This window comes from Rhincodon typus, chromosome 27, assembly GCF_021869965.1.
Source record: "Rhincodon typus isolate 14 chromosome 27, sRhiTyp1.1, whole genome shotgun sequence".
Classification (NCBI taxonomy): Eukaryota; Metazoa; Chordata; class Chondrichthyes; order Orectolobiformes; family Rhincodontidae; genus Rhincodon; species Rhincodon typus.
The window spans coordinates 38,883,716-38,905,175 of record NC_063358.1 but is presented as its reverse complement, the minus strand read 5'-3'; the positions used below and the strand labels follow the sequence as shown (position 1 = coordinate 38,905,175).

Here is a 21,460-nt window from a genome sequence, read left to right as displayed (position 1 = left end):
TGCTGTGTTCATCCAGCTCCACACCTTGTTATCTTACAATAATATCATTTCACTTTGACTAATCAGTCACTTTTGTAGCCTGTTTTGAGTAGGATACTGATCTTCAAAATGTGTAGAGAGACACAAAGAGAAGAGGGTGATTGGAGGGGAGGGGGAACTGAGAGTGAGGGAGGGGGTGTGGGGGGGAGGTGGTGGTGGTGGGGACCAGAAAAAGAGAAAGATGGGGAGGCAGGGAGACACTGGCTTGTTGGAAAGTATGCAAATATCAATGTTACACAAGGACAGATTGGACATAGCTGTGCTTCTCAGTTCATTGTCAAAAAGCTAACCATCACTCTTAGTGTGGGCTCAAAGAATGGTCAGACGAGGAAGGCACCGAAGAACTTAACAACTGGGAGATTGGTTTTCTCTCTAAGCAGCCAATACTGGTTACTATTCTTTGGTTAAAAATTGAACCACAGAGACACCATGGACAATGGCTTAAAAAAAGACAATAATTTTTTTTTTAACAAGTTCTCGTATACAAGCTTTCATTGTCGGAGCAGACCTCAATTTAAAATTTCATTGAGTTTTAAAGCTTAAAAGCCTGTCAGTTGGTCCCTTTCACTTATGCTGACTATTTGAAAGAGCTACTTATTAATCTTAGTCCCATGCTTTCTCCCCACCATAATCCTGCTTCCAATTCCACTTTAAAGTTATTGCTGATTCTTTGTCCTCCACTGGTTCAGGCAGCACGTTCAAGATTATAACTAAATATGCAAATAAAACTCTCATTTCACATCTGTCCTTTTTTGCCAATTACCATTAATCAACAACCTTAGGTCACCGAGTCTACTGCCAACGAAAAGGTTTCTCCTGCTTGCTCTATCAAAATGCTTCACAAGTCGAACACTTCCTTGAATCTCCCTAACTTTCTCCAAAAGCAACAATCCCAAATTCTTTAGTCTCTCCACAAGTTCTTCAACCATGGTAGCATTCTAGCAAACATTCTCTGCATCTTCAAGGCCCCCAGCTGAGACCACTTCTGGAATTATTAGAGGTTTATTGTAACATCCACGTTTTACTAAAACTCAGGAACCCAAATGTTTTTCAAACTGCTTTCTCAACTTGCAATATCTTCATCAAGATGTGTGCACATATAGCCCACATTTCTTCTATTGCACCTCCCCTCAGATTTATATCCTTTATTTTATATTGCCATGTCTCATTATTCCTAACAAAATTTATCACTGCACTAGTTCCTGAAGGACCTATCCTTAGCTAACACCTGTCCTGCAATGTTTCTTTTTAAAAAAAAAAATCAGTCACTGGGAATTCTTTTAAAAAGCTGTTAGCTGCTGCAGAGATCATTAAAACAAAACATTTGCCTTGAACAAATCCTGTCTTTCCTTAATTAATCCAAGTATCTGTTAGTTGTGTCCTGGATGACAGTTTCTAAAAGGTTTTCTGTTACTCAAGTTAAATTGACTAGAAAATGTTGCAGTTTCTCTGATGTTTCTGTGGATCTTGCATTGCACACCACCACAACGCCTTCCCCCCACAGGAATTCAAATGCACAATGTTTACTTCACCTTCAGCAAACATAATCCACAAACCCCAAGATGTAAAATAAAGCACTAAAGTCATTTATCCTGTCTGTCATTTTAGTGGTACTGACTCTGTCAACAAGCAGAAAGGAATGAGGGAATCAGAAATAGATTTAATTAGGTGGTACGATAGTTGATGGAATATTTTTCTTAAAAGGGCAGGAACCAGTTCCTAACCATAAATGTCCAGTCTGAAATGGAGCAAAGACTGAAAGTATGAAGACTGGTTATTGTTTACACTAGGTCATTTTAATTGAAAAGTGATCCAAAAACATGCTATGTCATAAACCTTGCCTATTTCATCAATTCCTTAAATTTGCTCAATTACATAGGTCACAGAGGACTGCCTTAAGTGAGCAAAAAAAGGGCACTGCTATACCTTAGTTCAGACATCTTTTGTTGTACATTACAGAAGAACGAGCTTTAAATAACTCTGCTTTGACAGATCAGGCTGAAAATTAACCGATGGGCCAATAATTATAGCCTTTTGATGTATAAACTAGTGCAGCCACAACCCAGTCTGGCAATTTTATAAATAGGACTTATGTAACGTGGTTACGGAGAATCACAAATGTTATAAAATGTTAGATCTAATATTTTAGTTTTTAAATTTCTATCCTGTTAAGTATAAAACTGACTGTAAACTCAGGGCATAAGAACTAGAAGCATAATTACGCAATTCAGCTCATCGAGCCTGCTCCACCATATATATGATCGTGGTCAATCTCGTCTCAAACGCAACTTCACTTTCACTTTCCATAATCCTTCAATCCATTACTAATTAAAAATCTGGCAATCTCCTCCTCAAATATATTCAATGTCCCAGCATGCACCACACTGCAGGATAACGAATTCCCACAGATTCACAATCCTCACAGAAGTAATTTCTCCTTATCTGTTTTAAATCTGCTACCCCTTATCCTAGCCCTCCCATTCTAGATTGCCACATGAGGCAACATCTTTTCTCCATCTACTTTGTTTATACATCAAATGGGTATCCTCTCATTCTTCTAAACACCAGAGTGTATAGGCCCAAATAGTTCAATCATTCTTAAGAAACTTTGTGTCTCTGGAATCAAGCTAGTGAATCTCCCCTGAACTACCTCCAATACAAATACATCTATCCTCAAGTAAGGGGATCAAAACTGAATTCATTACTCCAGGTGCAGTCTCACCAACACCTTGCACATTTGTAGCAACACTTTGAAACTTTTATACTCTATTCTTTTATCAATGCATGCCAAAATTCCATTTGGCTTCCTTACGACCTGCTGCACTTGCATACTACTTTTCTGTGATTCATGCAAAGATACCAGATGGCACTGTTTCAAAGCATATTGAAGCTTCTCTTCAATTAGATTATAAGTTGCTTTTCTATTCCTTAACCAAAATGGAAAATCTCACTTATACCTGATAAGTGACACTGTCAACTTCATTCACACACCTTTAAGATGCCAGAGCTTAGAGTTTGATCTAAATCACAGCAATTATAATAGTTTGCTATTTAATCTCACTCAGTTAGATCCAGCTTGCATTCCCAAATCTGCTTTTGTAAACAAAAGCAAGACTGGTCAATTATCAATCATTAGTCCTGTTAACAGCCAATAACTACATATGGTCCTGAATATAGATGAGATAACAAGCAAAGCCAAACTCAAATTTTGCCACAATTTAATTAGATGCTGTTATAACTAAAATCATGCACTACATTTTAAATAAGAAAAACTCAAATGGCGTAACCTGTTATTCCCACATCAGACCAACAGCAAGTTGAATCTTAAGTGTTAAAGAAGCAGTGGTGTAGAGGCAATCTCATGGGACTAGTTAACCAGAACCCCAGATTAATTGGAACGAGTTTGAATTCCAAGGCGGATGGTAAGATTCGAATTTCATGGAAAAGAATGGTTTAAAATGATATCCTAAAGGCAACTACACAACCACTGTCATTTGTTGTAAAGGCCAATCTAATGTCTTTTACAAAGGCAAACCTACCACCCAACTTTAACCTACACATGACTCTAGATGCACAGCAATGTGGCTGACTAGTAACTGTACTCAGGGCAATTAGGTATAGGCGATATGTTGGCCTAGCCAGTAACATCCATACGCCACTAACATTTTTTAATAAATACTTTAAACAAATCATGCGGTCTACTCCACAAACCCAATTAAACCCTCAAGATGATCAATTTGCTTGATGGACTGCTGCTCAGGGCAAAGGTAATTCACACCGGGTTTCATCATTAACAGGAAACCCACTATTTATTGTAGATAAAACTAGTTTTCAACAAAGGCAAAAGTTTGATTAATTTATTACACAGCTTAAGCTAGAGTGCTTTAAACCCAATACATGCACAATCTTTCATAAATAAAACAGACATCAGTGATTTGACACAAATACTGTGTGTGGATAGAAAAATTCTGCAGATCAGATCACAAGCTACAGACTATTTCTCAAAGCTCTTTGATTTTAGCAATAATGAAATAATGCCATCTGCTGAGCAATAGTTGATCTTCGATTCAATAGCTGATCAAGTGGATTTATGTCTTTCATTATATTAAAATTCTTTTAGGTTTTTTTTTTGACTTTTCACGCAGAGGAAGGGGAGAGGGATGTTCTTCGCACCAGTCTTCTCAATATCTCTGGCAGCACTGCACTCACAGGTCTTAAACTGCAGCTGGACCAATTTGAAGGATGCCACTAGAAAGATATTTCCCTAACTCAAGTGTCACAAATATTCCAGTTGTTACTGGAACTTTTTCGCCAAACACAAGATTTTGTTCAAGCTGTCCTAGACGTTTATAGCTTGTTATGGCCCCCTGGTCCAGAGGTAGGTTCACCACTACTATGCCATAAACGCATTGGAGGGGATGGCCGAGGGATATTATCACTAGACAATGAATCCAGAAACTCAACTAATGTTCTGGGGATCTAGGATCAAAGCCTACAATGGAAGATGGTGAAATCTAAATTCAATTTTTAAAAATCTGCAATTAAGAATTTACTGATGACCATGGAACCATTGCTGATCATCAAAAAAAAACTCCCTGGCTAACTGATGTCCATCAGGGAAGGAAATCTGCCACCCACTGTGATGTTTGCATATTCTCTCCATGTCTGTGGGGGTTTCATCTAGGTGCTCCGGTTCCCTCCCACAGTCCAAAGATGTGCAGGTTAGGTGGATTGGCCACTGGAAATGCAGGGCTACAGGGAGGGGTGGGTGTGGTTCTTGGTGGGATGCTCTTTGGAGAGTCAGTGTAGACTCGATAGGCTGAACAGCCTGCTTCCACATTTTAGGGATATTATAACTCTATGATCCTCATTTGGTCTGGCCTACATGTGACTCCAAAACCACAGCAATGTGGGTGAATCACAACTGCCCTCTGAAATTACCGAGTAAGCCACTCAGTTATATCAATCGCTACAAAGTCTCAACAAAAGAAATGAAAACCGGGCAGATCATTTGGCATCGACCTAAACACCAGAAAAGACAATGGCAGAAACAGCCCTGTCGACCCTGCAAAGTCCTCCTTACTAACATTTGGAGTTAGTGCCAAAATTGGGAGAGCTGCCTCACAGACAACAGCAACAGCATGACAGAGTCAGAGTCATACTCATGGAATCATACCTTACAGACAACATCCCAGAAAATCGCCAACACCATTCCCATCCCTGCATATGTCCTGTCCCATTGGCAGGACAGATCCAGAGGTGGTGGCTTAGTGATACACAAATCATGAGGCAGTGGCCCTGGGAGTCCTCATGAACCCCATGACATCTTCTGACTTCAAGTTAAATATGGACCAGGAAACCTCCTGCTAGTTACCAAGAACCGTCCTCCCTCAGCTGATGAATCAATACTCCACCATGTTGAACAACACTTGGAGAAAGCATTGAGGATAGCAAGAGCACAAAATTTGTTCCAGGTGGGGGATCTCAACGTCCACCAACAAGAGTGGCTCAGCAGCAACACAAATGATTGGGATCCGATTAGATCAAAGGACATAGCTGCTAGACTGGATATGCAGCAGCTGAGGGAACCAACAAAATCAGCAAAACAAGATGCATCTGTGCATGACAGTAAGAGTAACCACAACAGACAAAATCCTGCCTTAACATTGAGAATACCCTCCGTCATGATATGTGGCACGATCACCGTGCTTTGAACATACCTAACAACTCAATACTGGGCACCCATGAGGCACTATGCCTTGGCCATCAACGGCAGCAGAATTGTACTCCAGCACAACCTGCATCATCATGGTCCAGCACTCAACCATTACCATCTGACCTAGGGTTAATCCCCTGTCTTAACAGGAATGCAGGAGCAGCACCAGGCACATCTAAAAATGTGGTGTCAACCTCACAAAGCCACCAAACAGGACTACTTTCATACCAAGCACCATGAACAAGTGACGGAGCTAAGCAGACACAACCAATGGATCAGATTTAAGCTCTGTAGGCCTCCCACATCTGGTTGTGTATAGCGGTGGACAATTAAACTCACTGGAGGCGGCGCCACAAATACACCCAATGATAGAAGAGCCTAAAACATCAGTACAAAAGATGTGGCTGAAGCATTCTTACAATCTTCAACCAGAAGTGCTAAGTGGATGATTCCATCTCTGCCTTCTCCAGTGGTCCCCAGTATCACAGATGCCAGTTTTCAGCCAATGCAATTCACTCCATATTATATCGAGAAATGGTTGTTGACACTACAAAGTATACAGGCTATGTGTCCTAACAACATTCTGGCAATTGTATTGAAGACTTGTGCTCCAGAACTTGTTGCTTCCTGAGCTAAGCTCTCCCAGTACAGTTACAACACTGGCATCGACCTGACAATGTGGAAAATTGCCCAGATGCATCCTGTATACCAAAAGCAGCACAATCCAACCCAAGATAACAAGGTGTAGGGCTGGATGAACACAGCTGGCCAAGCAGCATCAGGGGAGCTTCTTCAGGGGTCTAGGCCCAAAACGTCAGCTTTCCTGCTCCTCTGATGCTGCTTGGCCAGCCCTGTTCATCCAGCCCTACACCTTGTTATCTCAGATTCTCCAGCATCTGCAGTTCCTACTATCTCTGAAACAATCCAACCCAACCAGTTACCGTCCCATCAGTCTACTCTTGATCATCAGTGAAGTGGTGGAAGGGGTCATCAACAGTGCTAGCAAGCAGCATCTGTTAAGCAACAACTTTCTCAGTGACACCCAGTTCGGCTTCCACCAGGACTACCCAGTTTCTTGACCTTATTACAGCCTTGGTTCAAACATGGACAAAAGAGCTGAACTTCAACAGTGAGTACAGTCCTTGACATCAAGGCCACATTCAACAGAGTGAAGCAGTAGATCATTCAAATTCAACAGGATATGGACAAATGACAAGCCTGGGGTGACAAGTGGCAAGTAACATTTGTGCCACACAAAAGCCAGGCAATCCCCATCTTCAATAAAGAGACGATACAACTGCAGCCCCCTGAAATTCAATGGTGTTAGCATCACTGAAGTCCGCCCCCCAGCATTAACAACATCATGGGGGTTGCCAGAAACTCAACTGGACTCACCACATAAATACAGTGGCTTAAACAGCAGGTCAGAGGCTAGAAATACTTGTGATCATCTCCTGACTCTCCAAAACCTATCCATCATCTACAAAGGTATGAGTGTGATGGAATACTCCCCACTTGCCACAAAGGGTGCAGCTCCAACAACATTCAAAATGCTTGACACCATTCAGGACAAAGCAGCCACTTGACTGGCATCACTTCCACAAACATCCACTTCCTCCACTGCTGTCACTTGGTATGCATTAATGCTACTATGTACAAGATGCACTGCAGAAATTTACCAAAAATCCTTTAACAGCATCTTCCAAACTCCTGATCACTTCCATCAAGAAGGACAAGAGAAGCAGATACTTGGGAACACCAATACTGCAAACTCCCCTCCAAGCCATTCTCCTGACCTGGAAATATATGGCCGTTCATACATTGTTGCTGGGTCAAAATCCTGCAATTCCCTGCATTGTGGGTACATTTATTGCACAGAGACTGTACCAGTTCAAGGCGCCAGCTCACCATCACCTTCATAGGGAAACTAGGGATGGGTAATAAATGTCGACCAGCCAGTGACCCCATCCCACAGGTGAATTAAAAAAAGCCCACACTCCAACTAGGTATGCTTATCCACTTACAATGCGTTTGTTAATTGGTGTCAACTCACGAGGTGGGAGTCAAGATCTGAGATAAAGGCTTATTTACAAGAATGTTTTCAGGGATAATCATTGTTACACATCTATATGTGAACAACTAATTTTGAAAACATTTGCATTCTGACAGATTACAATTTTACAATTCACATAGATGTTTTGGAGTTGGGGACCACGTATGGTGCCAACATTTGCGGATGACACTAAGATGAGTGGTAGGGTAAAGTGTGCAGAAGACACTGAAAGTCTGCAGAGGGATATAGATCATTTAAGTGAGGGGGAAAAGGTCTGGCAGATAGAGTACAATGTAGATAAATGTGAATTCATCCATTTTGGTAGGAATAACAATAAAAAGGACTATTATTTGAACTGTAAAAAATTGTAGCATACTGCTGTGCAAAGGGACCCGAGTGTCTTTGTACATGGATCGCAGAAGTATAGTTTGCAGGTACAACAGGTAATTAAAAGCACAAGTGGAATTTTGCCCTGCATTGCTACAGGGATTGAGTTTAAAAGCAGCTGTTGCAGCTATGTAGGGTGCTGGTGAGGCCACACCTCGAGTACTGCATGCAGTTTTGCTCTCCTTACTTGAGAAAGGATGTACTGGTACTGGAGGGGGTGCAGAGGAGATTCACTAGGTTGATTGCAGAGTTGAGGGGGTTGATGTATGAGGAGAGACTGAGTAGACTGGGATTATATTCATTGGAATTTAGAAGAATGAGGGTGGATCTTATAGAAACATAAAATTATAAAAGGGAATAGGTAAGATAGAAGCAGGAAGGATGTTTCCACTGACAGCTGAAACTAGAACAAGAGGGCATTGATTCAAAATTAGGGGGAGCAGATTTAGGACTGAATTGAGGAAGAACTTCTTCACCCAATGTGTTGTGAATCTGTGGAATTCCCTGCCCAGTGAAGTAGTCAAGGCTTCCTCATTGAATGTTTTAAAAACAAAGATAGACAATTTTTTGAACAATAGAAGAATTAAGGGATATGGTGAGAAGGTGGGCAAGTGGAACTGAGGCCACAAAAAGATCAACCATGATCTTACTGAACAGCAGAATGGGCTCAATGGGCCAGATGACTTACTCGTGCTCCTGATTCTTAAGTTCTAACATATGTTTCTTACATTCTCAGCTGACATATTTGGCTCGGAAAGTTAGCTTCAAAGATCGAGGTGTGAAATCATACTTCACATATCATCTAAACATCTAAAATTCTTCAAAATTCTCATCTTTGCTTTCAAAACTCAACATAGCCTGTGCTTCCCCAGTTTAAGCATCTCCTCCAGTCATACAATTCTCCAAGAAATCCATGCTCCTCTAATTCTACACACTTAAGCATCCCAGATTTTAATTATTACAAACTGTGTGGGCCCAAACTCTGCAATTACCTCCTTCAGCTTCCTCACCTCTCCAGCTCGCTTTCTTCCCATTTAAGGCACACTTAAAATCTGACATTGTCCAAGCTTTTGGTCATTTGCCTCATCTTTAAGATGAGTCAGTTTCATATTTTATCAGAGTCATACAGCATGGAAACAGACCAACCAGTCTAACTTTCTGATGAAGGGTCTAGGCCCGAAACGTCAGCCTTTTTGCTCCTATGATGCTGCTTGGCCTGCTGTGTTCATCCAGCTCTGCACCTTGTTGTCTCCGATTCTCCAGCATCTGCAGTTCCTACTATCTCTGAACCAGTCTAACTTGTCCATTCTGTCCAATTTTCCGAAACTAAAGGGACTAGTACTGCATCCAAGGCCTCCTACCCTCCCTCGACCTCTTCGTCTCCAACTGCCGTCAAGACATCAATCGCCTCAACCTCCCCACCCCTCTCACCCACTCCAACCTCTTCCCCACAGAACATGCAGCCCTCCGCTCCAATCCCAACCTCAACATAAAACCCGCGGACAAGGGAGGCGCAGTTGTAGTATGGCGCACTGACCTCCACATCGCCGAGGCCAGACGCCAGCTCTCTGACACCTCCTCCTACCGCCCCCCCCTTGATCATGACCCCACCCCCGACCACCAAAACATCACCTCCCAAACCATCCACAACCTCATCACTTCAGGTGACCTCCCACCCACAGCCTTCAACCTCATCGTTCCCCAATCCCGCACCACCCGTTTCTATCTTCTTCCCAAAATCCACAAACCTGACTGCCCTGGGCGATCCATTGTCTCCACCTGCTCCTGCCCCACCAAACTTATCTCGAGTTCATTTTCTCCCCCTTGGTCCAGCAATTCCCCACCTACATCCGTGACACCACCCATGCCCTCCACCTCCTCCAAAAACTTCCGATTCCCCGGTCCCCAACACCTCATCTTTACCATGGACGTCCAGTCCCTATACACCTGCATTCCCCATAGATGGCCTAAAGGCCCTCTGCTTCTTCCTGTCCCGCAGGCCCGACCAGTCTCCTTCCACTGACACCCTCGTCCACTTAGCTGAGCTTGTCCTCACCCTTAACAACTTCTCTTTCAATTCCTCCCATTTCCTGCAAAGGGCGTGGCCATGGGTACCCACATGGGCCCAAGCTATGCCTGCCTCTTTGTAGGTTACATGGAACAATCCCTCTTCCATAGCTACACTGGCCCTGAACCTCACCTCTTCCTCTGTTACATTGATGACTGTATCGGCGCCGCCTCGTGCTCCCACGAGGAGTGCGAACAGTTCATCCACTTCACCAACACCTTCCACCCCAACCTTAAGTTCACCTGGACCATCTCTGACACCTCTCTCCCCTTCCTGGACCTCTCTGGTTGCCAGAGATGGAAACCAATATCCATTTCAAGCCTATCGACTCCCACAGCTCCCTCGAATACACCTCCTCCCACCCACCTTCCTGCAAAACTGCCATCCCCTATTTCCACTTCCTTCGCCTCCGCTCCCAGGATGAGGCATTCCACTCCCGAACATCTCAGATGTCCTCGTTTTTCAAGGACTGCAACCTCCCCCCCTCAGTGGTTGAGAACGCCCTCGACCGTGTCTCCCGCAACTCATCCCTCACATCCCCTCCCCGCAATAACAACCAAAACAGAATCCCCCTCGTCCTCACGTACCACCCCACCCACCTCCGGATCCAACGCATCATCCTCCAACACTTACGCCATCTGCAATCCGAACCCACCACTAAAGACATTTTTCCCTCCCCACCCTTATCTGCTTTCCAGAGTCACTCTCTCCGTGACTCCCTTGTCCGCTCCATACTCCCCTCCAGCCCCACCACACCCGGCACTTTTCCCTGCAACCGCAGGAAGAGCTACACCTGCCCCTACACCTCCCCCCTTATCCCCATCCCAGGCCCCAAGAAGACCTTCCACATCAAGCAGATGTTCACCTGTACATCTGCTAATGTGGTATCTGCTGTTCCAGATGTGGCCTCCTCTACATCGGGGAAACCAAGCGGAGGCTTGGGGACCGCTTTGCGGAACACCTACACTCAGTTCGCAACAAACAACTGCACCTCCCAGTCGCGAACCATTTCAACTCCCCCTCCCATTCCTTAGACGACATGTCCATCCTGGGCCTCCTGCAGTGCCACAACGACGCCACCCAAAGGTTGCAGGAACAGCACCTCATATTCCGCTTGGGAACCCTGCAGCCCAATGGTATCAATGTGGACTTCGCAAGCTTCAAAATCTCCCCTCCCCCAACCGCATCCCAAAACCAGCCCAGCTTGTCCCCGCCTCCCTAACCTGTCCTCCCTCCCAGCTATCCCCTCCTCCCACCTCAAGCCCCACCCCAATCTCCTACTTACCAGCCTCATTCCGCCCCCTCGACCTGTCCGTCCTCCCTGGACTGACCTATCCCCTCCCTAACTCCCCACCTACACTCACCTTCACTAGCTCCACCCCCGCCTCTTTGACCTGTCTGTCTCCTCTCCACCTATCTTCTCCTTTATCCATCTTCTATCCACCTCCCCCTCTCTCCCTATTTATTTCAGAATCCCCTTCCCCTCCCCCATTTCTGAAGAAGGGTCTAGGCCCGAAACATCAGCTTTCCTGCTCGGCCTGCTGTGTTCATCCAGCTCTACACCTGGTTATCTCTGCATCCACTTTTGATGGCTAGTTATACAAATGATTTGAATGAGAATTTAGGGGGTCATGGTCAGTAGGTTTGTGTATGACACCAAAACTGGTGATATAGAGGACAGTGAAGAGGGTTATCTAAGATTATGAAGAAATCTTAATCAATTGGGTCAGTAGACTGAGTGGCAGGCAGAGTTTAGTTTGGATAAATGTGAGGTATTGAGTTTGGTACAAAAAAAACCAGCAGAACTTATACAATTAATGGCAGGGCCCTAGGTGGTGTTGTAGAACAGAGACACCGAGGTGGTCAGGTACATAATTCTTTGAAATATGCATCACAGGAAGACAGGGTGGTTCAGAAGGTGTTTAGCTCACTTGCTTTCATTGCTTAGACCTTCGAATATAGGAGTGGAGACATGGTGTTCAGGGTGTACAGGATGTTGGTGAGGCCTCTTTGGGAGGACTGTGTGCAGTTCTAGTTGCCCTGTTACAGCAAGGATATTATTAAATAGAACAGGGTTCAGAAAACAGTTACCAGGTGAGAAGAGAAAGATTTAAAAAGGAGATCAGGACAACCTTTTTACACACAGAGTGGTTCGTGTATGGAAGGAACTGCCAGAGGAAGTAGTGGATGCAGGTAGCGTTACTTTTGAAAGACACTGCGATAAGTACATGAATAAGAAAGGTTCAGAGGGATATGGGCCAAGCGTAGGCAGGTGGGACTAGTTTAGTTTGGGAACGCAGTGGGGCATGAACTAGTTGGACTGAAGGGTCTGTTTCCATGCTGTACAATTCCATGACTCCATAACTAGTCCCATTTGCTTGTGTTTGGCCCATATCCCTCTTAAACCTTTCCTATTCACATACTTGTCCAAATGTCTTTTGAATGTTTTAACTGCTCCTGCATCCACCAGATCCTCCAGCAGTTCATTCCACTTACGAACTACCCTCTGCGTGCAAAAGTTGCCCCTCAGGTCCCTTTTAAATGTTTCTCCTCTCACCCTAAAAAAACATGCCCTCTAGTTTTGAACTCCCCTACCCTAGGGAAAAGACCTTTGCTATTCGCCTTATCTGTGCGCCTCATGATTTCACAAACCTCTATAACATAGGTCAGTTGTCAACCTCCTATGCTCCAGTGGAATTTTTTCCCAGCCTACCTAGATAATTCAAACCCTCCAGTCCCACTAGCATCCTCGTGAATCTTTTCTGAATCTTCTCTAATTTGATAACATCCTTCCTATAGCAAGGTGACCAGAATTGTACACAGTACTCCAAAAGTGGCCTCACCAATGTCCTGTACATCCTCAACATGAAGTCCCAACACATTTCTGTTAAGAATTTTTGATTATTTTATTACATTAGATTCCACACAGGGTCAGATGGTAGCATCGTGGCAATGACACTAACGATCTGGAGGCCAAGGTTAATACTCTAGGGACACAGGTTAAAATCCCACTACTGCTGCTGGTGGAAGTTAAATGGAATTAATAAGTCTGGAATAAACATTAGTCTCAATAATGGTGGCCACGATACTGTTACTTGTTGTAGAAGCTCACATATGTCATTTAATGAATGAAATTACCTGGTCTGGCCTCCACGTGATATAGCAATATGGTGTCTAAACTGGTTGCTAGCAACCAGTCAGGACAATTAGGGATGGATAACTAATGTTGGCCTTGCCAGTGATACCCAAATCCCACAGCACAAAAAAGAAATACAAGATTCTGTGATTGCGAAAGATAAAAAAAAAAATCGAGGAAAGTCACCATAAGTCCCAGAGGGCCACACAACTGCTCTCTAAGAGAGACGATTGGCAGTGGTTTAACCTGAGGGTGACTTCGCCTCAGGCAATGAGTGCAATTGATAATTTAGGACCTTCATGGTGACATCAGCTGGTTTGGGAATTGATCCCACATGTTGGTGTCATTCTGCAGTACGTATCAGCCATCCAGCCAACTGAGCTTAAAAGAACACAAATACAAAGCAGTCACTAAACACTCTAATTTTATTATTCTTATACTTTCCAAAAAGATCATATTTTAGGTATTCAAGGATTGTCATTGGATAGAATTAAATCTTCCAGACAGCGGATTTTTCAATACGAGTTTAATAAATACATATAATCTTATCTCCACCAATCTAACTGGCTCCATTTGACAGATGAGACTGCAGGCAAAACCATAATATTGCTAAGTGCAGTTGTTTTGCTCTAACTGAGAGATGTTAATCTGTTGTTCAAAGCTGTATCAGCAACAAGAGATTTAAAAGCCACTTCCACTTCTGGCAGTTGGGTGTGAAAGTTTCAAATGGCTCACTGAGTACTTAAAAGCAAATCCTGCATGAATCTACAAGGCATACATACTTGCTAGAAATTAATCTGTACAGTTAATGGCGGATGGCCTGGTAAAGTTCCAATCTCTCCTCAAACAAGCTTAAGTGTACTCAGTGAAAGATGAGGATTCAAAAATTAGCGTTTCTTCTTTAACTGTTCTGCAACTGGAGCTAACACTGCATAGACAATAAAAGTTTAAAACAGAGTTTCAGTATTACAACAGCTGGAAAATATTTGAAATGCAAGCATGACTCCCTAAAAATTATCTAGAATACCAATGGACCCTCAACTTTTTCTAATCACTACGATGCATGCTTAGCATCCAAAATATGATTCAGTTTTAAAGATTATACTCTAAGCTAAGTTACTAATTGAATGCACTGGCAAATATGTCACACTGAATGTTAAGCAGTCTCTTAGATTTTGAATATGAATTTTGTCAGTGCTTCAGTTGTCACCAAGGTCATGCCTTTGATTGAACAATTTATCCCACTCCTATTTTGGCTATCTCTTAACTAGGTAAAACTGGATGAAGTCATATTTGTGAAAAAAAAAGCAATGAAACATTTCCAGAGGCAACACTTAAACACACAAGAGACATAGAAGTTATTGCAATCCTCCTCACAAAAACTCTGACTATGCTAGCGCCCAAAACAACAGTTAAATGGTTGTATTAAAATACCACATGACCATCAACACAGGTGATTCATTAAAATACATCACTAAGATAGCATGAAGTCTGATTAAGATCATATTGGTTTCTGCTTTTATTACAGCACTCACAAGAAACCAATTATTCTCACCATTTACCAGCTTTAGCATGAAACCAGCCCGTTCTCCCTTCTACGAAATAGGCAGTTATCAGTGCTAGGCCCTCTGGTTGAAAGCTTTACAATGGCATACAAAAACAACATTTTACAGTTATGGATTTCTCTAAGCTATTTTCAATCTTTCTTATTAGAAATTTCCTTCATGCAAGTTCCACCAGAAGATAATAAAAACAAGCCACAAACTTATAGTAAACGAACGTGATCAATGTAAATAGGTTATGACAAGGAAATTTAAATGACAACATCCTATCAAAAATGCAGAATTATATTTGAATTATATTAAAAGCTTTCAGTTCCTCACTTCTCCCACCCTTGTAACATCTGGCTACAAAGATACCTTATCACGCCATTCATAAAACATTAAGGTATTCCATCTACAAACTTTCAAAACACCATTTTTTCCAGTAATTCATTGCAGACAATGGGTTATATTAAGCCAATCAAAAAAAAATTTGCAACAAACAGCAAACTAAAAAAGTGTCAAGTTGTAAGTTTTCAACAGGTGGTAATCCTAAATTAGATTTAGGTTACTTTTATACAATAAGTTCCTCCAGGAACATGCTATATCCTGTTTTTCACTCCCCATCTCTTCCTAACCCAAGCCTTTACTTCCCTTCACTATAGGGAAATCACAATTACAGATCTCAATTCTAATACATGAAAGACTAGCCAGAGGTAAAAATGTGAAAGATCGTCAACCTGAGACATTAGTTCTTTTTCTCTCCACAGATACTACCTGACCCGAGTTTCTTTTTGTTCTTATTTCAATCCTAAAATATTCCAGTTTAGGTAAGGGATTTCTCAGATCTCATACATATCCTATTCATTTTGCTATATTTTGTCTTTCTGTACTGAAAACTCCACTATTGACAGCGCCCACCCTCTTTCCTCTAGAATCTTCATAATAGAACGCATTAGAAGAAGCCAATGCATAAAGCATTGGAAGAGTATTTCCATACAATCATTAGGTACAGCAGTACTATAGGCCGCTAAAATAACAAAGTGTCTAGCACACAAGACAGTAGTTCCCAAACCTATGCTTCACTGTGCAGAGAACTTATAGGCAGCTGATAAGTACTAAGTTCCCAAACACTTTGGTCAGTAACATGCCATTAGCTTGAACCATCCAAAACCCTCTGAATCCAGCATTATGCATCTCCACACATTGTTAATACTAGCTTATACATGGCATTACAGTCAGAGCTTCCTTCGAACCTCAATTTTACTTCATCTGTGCTGAAGTTGACTGTTCACATTTTTTTGTTGTAGAAGTTCTCACATCAAAAGGACAGGAAGCTAACTGTTTGCCCAGTCCCTCAGGTGCACGAGGTGTTTAGTTTTAGAAAAAGAAAGAGACTACTATTCATTTTCTCAATTATTCAGTTTGAACTTGACATTCATAATCATATAGAGGAAAAAATAGGCAAAGAAGCCCCAGTAGTCAAACTTCACATGACCAGTTTTCTCTCAGAGATCCGCAGCCAGTGTTCTCAGTTGATATGGTTTTGAAGTCATGTTCTTAATTCAACATTTCAGCTCTCAAAGCTACATCAATTATTGCTCTTCACCTTACTGCTATACCTCAAGTTGAACTCTTTGGAAAAGCATTTAGCAGGAGGATTTGAAACAAGTCATCAAAATTGTTACACTGCTGGGATATTTAAAAACAAGTTAATTGTTTGAAACTTCGCCTTCTCACCAAAGAGAAACCTCCAATACACCAAATATCAGTGTGACAGGTCAGGTGTCATAAGGGGTCACCAGCCCATACAGTCAATGTGAGGAAGTGCAACAGTATGCATATCAATTGATATCCCATCTGCAGGCTCAACAATAAAAGTAAACTTCCACAATAAAGGAATTGAGAAGTATCATTATAAACTTATCAAGTGTTTCTTGCTTTGTACAATTTTTTTTGGCTGTGGTAACTATTTTGCACCTGAGCCACAGTCTCTCGACATAGATCCAACATGTATTTCACATTTAACATTGGTGTAGAGTATAAATTAATCCAAAAAAAATGGGATTCCAAATTTTAAGTATGTTGCCCTGCCAATAACAAGATGCAATCTCAAATTGGTTCTTAAGGTTAAAGTGCAGCTGCAACCTCTTAGCACAAAAATATACCAGAACTTGTAACCTTCATTACTTATTTTCCTATTAAATAAGTAAATGTAAGCAGTTTACAATGGAGTCAAAAAGAGGTCCCTGTAGCAAACATATTGTCAATTATTTAGAGCCATTGAAAGCCAAAGCAGCAGTGGTAGACATGCTGTATTTGTTATGATAGCAGTTATACTACATTCTACCATTGTCAATATAACTATATAAGGAAAATAGGCTATCAGGTTTTCCCTCTTGGTAAATGACTACCAGATCCAAAAAATACAATTACATTCAGGGAGTCATAAGTAGCTGTTGCTCATGAGTCACAGGGAATCAATTTACTGACCACTCTTCCTCAGCAACTACACATTTCTATTTGATAAACTCACATCAACCTCAATTACTCATCAACTTTTGCAAACGTAGTGTCACAGTAACATGCAGAATAATGACTGTTGACAATTGCTCAATGTTAGGAGTAAATTAGCTCACCTCAGTTTACAATATATAGTTTATACCCTTCAATGCAGAAGAAAAATAAAGTCAACGGTGTAATCTTGGGACATAGATTAGAAGGGTGACAATTCAAACTACTTTGCTGGCTGTAAAGTCCTTTAGGACACCCTGAGATTGAGAAAGGCGTTATAAAAATATAAGTTTTTGTTTTAAAAACCACAAGTGTTTTATGATCACGTTCCATAAACTCATCTGAACCAGATATCACTTAGCAACCACCCTCTACTGTACTCTCATTTTAACTCACAGGAGAAAGCAGTTTAGTGTACTATCACTTAAGTAAACTCTATTGAGAATCAAATCTTGCTTTTATTTCAATGTAATTCCGGATTCTCTGCCTATTTAAAGTACACCATTTCATACAAAGGCCACCCAGCAATTCATTTCAGCAGACAGGCCTCAATATAAAATGCAGGACCATAATTATAGCATCATTACCAGAGAGAAATTCGGGTTGCAGAGTGACCAGGTGTACAAGGTTACACAAGAATAGGTTGTTAGAAAACAGGGCCCTCTTGGGGTGCAGAGAAGGTGTCCCTACCCCTGAATCAAGACACCTGGCTTCAAGTCACAACTGCTCCAAATGTGTGTAATAACATCTTTGATGGTTGGTTAGGAAAAAAGGTTGAATAGAAAACAGAGTTCTTGCAGTGATAGTGGGAACTGCCGATGCTGGAGAATCTGAGATAACAAGGTGTAGAGCTGGATGAACACAGCAGGCCAAGCAACATCAGAGGAGCAGGAAAGCTGACGTTTTGGGTCTAGACCATTCTTCAGAAATGGGAATGGGGATGGGGATTCTGAAATAAATAGGGAGAGAGGGGGAGGCGGATGGAGGGTGGATAAAGGAGCAGCTAGGTGGAGAGGAGACAGACAGGTCAAAGAATCAGGGATGGAGCCAGCAATGGTGAGTGTAGTTCGGGAGTTAGGAAGGGGATAGGACAGTACAAGGAGGATGGACAGGTTAAGGAGGCGGGATGAGGCTGGTAGGTAGGAGATGGGGATGGGGCTCGAGGTGGGAGGAGTGGATCGGTGGGAGGAAGGACAGGCTAGGGAGGCGGGGATGAGCTGGGCTGGTTTTGGGATGCGGTCAGGGGAGGGGAGATTTTGAAGCTTGTGAACTCCACATTGATACCATTGGGCTGCAGGGTTCCCAAGCGAAATATGAGGTGCTGTTCCTGCAACCTTCGGGTGGCATCGTTGTGGCACTGCACAAGGCCCAGGATGGACATGTTGTCCAAGGAGTGGGAGGGGGAGTTGAAATGGTTCGCAACTGGGAGGTGCAGTCGTTTGTCGCAAACCGAGCGTAGGTCTTCCACAAGGCGGTCCCCAAACTAACTGGAGCAGAATCTACGGGTGTCGAGTGAGTGGTTGACCTGGGGTCCTGAACCAGAATTCTGAGGAATGGTCATCGGACCCGAAACGTTAACACTGATTTTTTCTTCACAGATACTGCCAGACCTGCTGAGCTTTTCCAGCAACTTCTGTTTTTGAGATACCTGAACTGGTTGGTTAGGAAATCTCTTCTGATCTATGTGGATCGGTGACATAAAATGCATAGAGATACAATCACTGCACTACAAGGCACCAGTTTTATCCACACCACAACAGTATTTTTAAAAATTGAAAGTTGAAAATCATTTTACATCAGGGTTAAAGATATTTACAGTTTGGAATAAAACATATTCTGTAACAATGGAGAATAAAGCAACCATTAGCACCTTCAAGTGTATTAAATTTAGGTATACAAACTGGTCACATTAAAATGACACTATCATTACATCCTTGAAATATACAGTTAAATGTCTTCCAAAAAAATGGACCTTTTCAACACTAGTTTATGCCTCCATTTTATTTAACTTAACACATATTCCCTCACAATAATGAACTCCTAGCTATAATTCATTGAATCATAGAATCCCTAGTGTGGAAACAGGCCCTTTGGCCCAACAAGTCCACACCAACCCTCAGAACATCCCACACAGACTCACCCCTCTCTGTTCCAAATCATCTTAACACACACTTTCCCCTACGTTAGCATGTTCTCATTGTAGATTTGTACTTTATTTTGCATGTACATTAGGCAATAAATTTCAACAGAGTCATTGTGCATTTTCCTTCTCTATTCTCGGTCCCTGTTCAGTGAACATGCTTTCCCCTATGAAGAACTTGTCCCGCATTTGACATGGCTCAGGAACTCAATTATCACGTGCATGCTCAATCTCAGTGCATGACCTTGACCCTGTACCACTACTTCCTTTCATCACTTCTTATTACAAAACTATTTCCCTCCCTTGCGTTATTGATAGATTTCTTCTATGCATTATTCACTGCAAAAGTTATAAATCCACTCCTTATAAATATACTTACAACTGTATCACACCAAACATGGGTGGAACCTATCTAATCACTGCATCCACGTCTCTTCCTCTATACCCAACTTCATGTTTCCTGCTGACATACCCGCATGCTCTTCTTCACCAATACAGTAGACATTTCACACGTGGTCCCACATAAACTGTAGTATAGGAATTGCTCGTTACCCTTCTACCATGCTAATGGGTACATGATACAACAACATGAAGTTATTGAGTAATCCTTGCAATTAATCTGTACCAACAGGACTCCGGCACGAAATGAGAAAATCTTAAGGGTAGAGAGCTTTGAAAAGCATAGATCCAAAGTCACCAATTCCTGCCAAACACACACTACATTCGCCGCGAAGCTTTCTGCCCCGATCCAGTCTGAGATTTCTCCCACTTCTAGTTCCTTCCTGACTTCTTTGCCATCCGTCTCTCAACCAGCCACAGAAATTAAATATTAGCTAATCCACATCCTCTTCCCTTTCCATAGCCAAGCCGCAGCTGGTGATCACTCACTCCCCTGGTAACACGGATCGCGATCCGGAGATACACTGCAGTGAGCTGTGATCAAAATTAACTCCTCTCGACCTGTTGTGCAGGAGAGCTACCTTCCCTCCGTCTGACTTCCCAGGCCTCTTGTGTTCCCTCGGACGCGCTACCCGCAGCCTCCCATAGCCGGGGCCCAGGCCCCCAAGACAACCACTCACTCGATACCCGCGGATTCTGCTCCTCAAGCAGCCGCCACCCTCCAATCTCCGGAAACCGATAACACGGGCCTGGTTCTCCGGACTGACCGGCACCCCACGCCAAGAGCTAAAGGCTCCGGACAGGCCGAAGAAAGTCTCAGGACAAACGGCGGCCTTTCCTTCAGGCCTAAACACCACCACACGCACAGCCCAACGATACTCACAGTAATCAGGCCAGTCATTGAAAACTGCTGAGCACCGTGCGGTTTTGAACAGCGATTCGCACAGCAGCCACCTCACACACACTCTCTCACCGCTCAGGAAGACTGGCGGCTACCAGCGGCTGCCGAGTCCTCCCGAACCGCTCCCGAGTCCCCCGGAACAGCTACGAGTACCTCCGAACCGGCGCCGAACTCTTCCCGAGACATCCCGAACAACCCGAACTGCTCCCGAGTCCCGCACGAACAACCCGAACCGCTCCCGAGTCTTCCCGAACGCCCCAAACCGCACCCGAGTCCCCAAAAGAACAACCCGAACTGCTACCGAGTCTTCCCGAACGCCCCAAACCGCACCCGAGCCCCCACGAACAACCCGAACCTGCCCCCGAACGACTCGTGTCTTCCCGAACGCACTCGGAAGCAGTCGGCATGATGCTCGTGGTTGCCTGTCAAACTAGGCGCATGTCAACTCGATTAAGGTGGGGAACGCGCTTCAGTATTTGGTTGAAAGGATTCCAGTTTAATTGTTGACTTCCCTCAAACTTATCTCAGGGTCGTCTGTCAGCAAGGACTGTGGCAGTGGTGGGTAT

At 43.0% G+C, this 21,460-nt stretch overlaps 1 protein-coding gene across 3 annotated transcripts in view; it reads right to left on the bottom strand.

Moving 5' to 3' along the window:
• Positions 1-21,027, bottom strand: part of LOC109922788 (protein tyrosine phosphatase type IVA 2) — a 114,293-nt gene extending 93,266 nt beyond the window's left edge. The window contains exon 1 of one of the 3 annotated variants that reach the window (XM_048612997.1): positions 20,877-21,027. The gene's annotated coding sequence lies outside the window, so the exon portion shown is untranslated. Of the gene's footprint in view, positions 1-20,673; positions 20,815-20,876 lie in introns of those variants that run through there. The other 2 variants (XM_048612994.1, XM_048612996.1) reach the window with 2 other exon arrangements.
• Between the last annotated feature and the right edge of the window lie 433 nt (positions 21,028-21,460).